Below are 2,834 nucleotides of genomic sequence, written 5' to 3'. Positions count from 1 at the left end.
GCGAGGCCAAAACATAGATTACATTTCCCCGGGATTACTAGACTGGTTTCTTCTTCAGTAGAAACTATGGATCCCAATCTTTAATTATATATTTTCTTTATCTTTTAACCAGGATTTCAGTTAATATAATTTAGAAATATTGCTCATACCACATGTTGTACTAATAAATATAGCAATTGAACAGGAAATGAATTATACAAAGACAAGTTTTTTGAACAACTCGTCGTATGAGTAATATTATTCCTGAGAATTTCATATGGGTATATCTTTTGCCTTCTCAAATTCAACGATTTCTTGCTGTAAAACGTTTGGCCTTAACAAAATATAAAACCAGTCTAATGTAAGTATGCGGCCAAGTGTGGAAAGTTTTTGCCAACACTTGATGCTTGATGATGGCCAGTCCCAGTCCCAAGCCCAGTTCCATCGCAGTAGAGTCCAGATTGTAAGCAGAACAAGCAGGCGAAAAAAACTTTACAATTTACAGTTCACAGTTTACATTGTCGGGGTCAGGCAGCTGGCTTTGGGAGTGGCCCCAGGCGTGAGAGTGAGTATGATGTGTCAGCCAGTCAGTCAGTGTGTCTGTCAGTCAGACATTCAGTGGCACCGTCAGACATGCGAGATTTAAGTTGGATCAAAAGTCAGCAGAGCACAAAATGCAATCCAAGTAACGCATCTTAAATAACTCCCAGCAAGCCAGTCAGTCAGTCAGTCAACTTGTGTGTCCTAGCTGTGTCCCTCTGCATGTGTTGCCCAATTCGCTGAACTATCCGGATAGGGAGGTCCGTGGTAGTGGTGGCAAGTGAATGTGTGCAACGTGTATTGACTAACTAATGAGAAAATAAGCAAGCAACTACGCAATATTCACTAATGACCTCATACCCAAAAGAAAAAGGCGACAAAAGTTGAAACTGTTGAAAATAGAGCGAGCTTAGATAACACTAGGCAACCTAAAATTCCTCGAACTTTACTAGGAATCAAATAAGCAAATTTCGGAATAAAAAAATAGGAAGAAATTTAACCAAGCGTAAGTAAATTTATTCAAGGAAAACTTATTTGGAAAACTCAAGCTCAATTCATGAATGGTTATGACCTTTTCTATATAATATGTTTTAAACAACTTCCACTTTATCAATAAGAGGTTTATCTATTAAAAATTTAAAAAGGTTTACTGTTGAAATGAAGACCAATTGGACTGAGTAAAAGGAAGACGACTAACCCACAACTTGGCCAGATAAGTTTGTCATATATCTGCTATAGTTACCATAATAAAAATTTTGTATACAATGAATATTAAGCATCTTGTATAAATTGACAATATTAACTTCATTTTTAATTTCACTAAATATAAATATAACTATTTTCAATAAAAAAAGAATGACCTTAATATGCATTAAATTCGTATTTATGCACACTATTTAACTAGTTTGTGTTGCTAAAATGAAACATTTGTTGCTTGGTGTTCGTGTCCAACGTACAATTGCTCATTTGTATGTGTGTGTGTGTGTGTGCATGTGTATATGTTTGTGTCCTTGCTGTAATCAGCCAAATAACGACTGCCAAAATGGCGGATAAGCGTAGAACTAATAAAAAAGTAGCATTGCATAGCATTTCACATGGAGAGCAGTGTCAGTGGAAGTGGGCGGGCTGAGAGGGGGCTATCGTCAAATCGCACACTGCACACTGAAGTTCAGTCCACGAGCATATAACCCGGCAGCTCCTTCTCCCCCTCTCGTTCTCTCCTTGGCTCTGGATTCACCTCTGAGCTAACGTATCTGTGCAAGTTGAAGTTGAGCGACAAACCCTCGACGACATTTTATTTGCTAGCTGGTAATTTTGTTTCCGTTTCCCACTAGTTTTTTGCTTCCTCTTTTCTCCATTTCTCGATTATTTCTTTTCCTTTCTCTCTCTCTCTCTCTCTCCCTCCTCTGTGTATATCTATCTATTCTCCACCCTTTCAGCTGCTGCCATTCCTTTTGTTGGGTTTGGTTAATGAACCGAAACGCGTGTTTGTCTCTACGCTATTTTTGGGTTTGTGGAACATTGGAGCTGAGCTCCTTCAGATCCTTCAGCCGCACCAGCTCAACCAGCAGTTTTGGTGGTGAATTCGTTGCCCCCAAACGCGAATAAACGTATGTATGTATGTATGTCTCTATGTCTGTCTGTATATACTGCAATCATTGTTTTGATGACTTTGTTGCGGGGTAAAGTCAAATGCGCTAGCATCTCCCACTCCTCCTCTGGCTTGTTCTTGTTCTTCTGTATCCCAATCCCCCAGGGGCTAACGGGGCTAACATGAACGTGGGCACGAAGTCGTGAAATGTGCGGATGGATTAATGCTGCAAGCTTAAACCGAATGAAATCGGCGGGTTCCATGGCATTTCAGTGTATGTTTCTGTCTTTCTTTTGTGGTCGGCAGAGAGTCACATACAGACACTCAATTACAAATTGTTTGTCTAGCGAATTCCGCTTCGCCAACTCATAATGTGTTTAATTAAAAATAAGTATACACAATCTGATACAATTTAATACTCTTTTCGCGTTAAACAGAAATTTAATACACTACGAATAACATTTCAACCAAAACCCATATAAAAAATATTCCAAGAGAAGGATATACATACATACAAGAACCTTAAAATTATATGTAAAATGTGATTATTTATTAACCACTATCATTCCTGGATCGAATTTGGATGCATTTCAAGTAGCAGAATATAATCTTGGTTTCTTCACGTTCTTCAAAAGATTCCTAACATTTAGATTTGATTGACTGAGTCGGTTAGGGTATTGCCCAGTCGGATTTCTTTCAATTATTTGGCTAATTGAATTCGTCG

This window comes from Drosophila tropicalis, unplaced genomic scaffold (assembly GCF_018151085.1).
Source record: "Drosophila tropicalis isolate 14030-0801.00 unplaced genomic scaffold, ASM1815108v1 contig_878, whole genome shotgun sequence".
In the NCBI taxonomy this organism is placed as follows: domain Eukaryota; kingdom Metazoa; phylum Arthropoda; class Insecta; order Diptera; family Drosophilidae; genus Drosophila; species Drosophila tropicalis.
Note: the sequence above shows the minus strand (reverse complement) of the source record.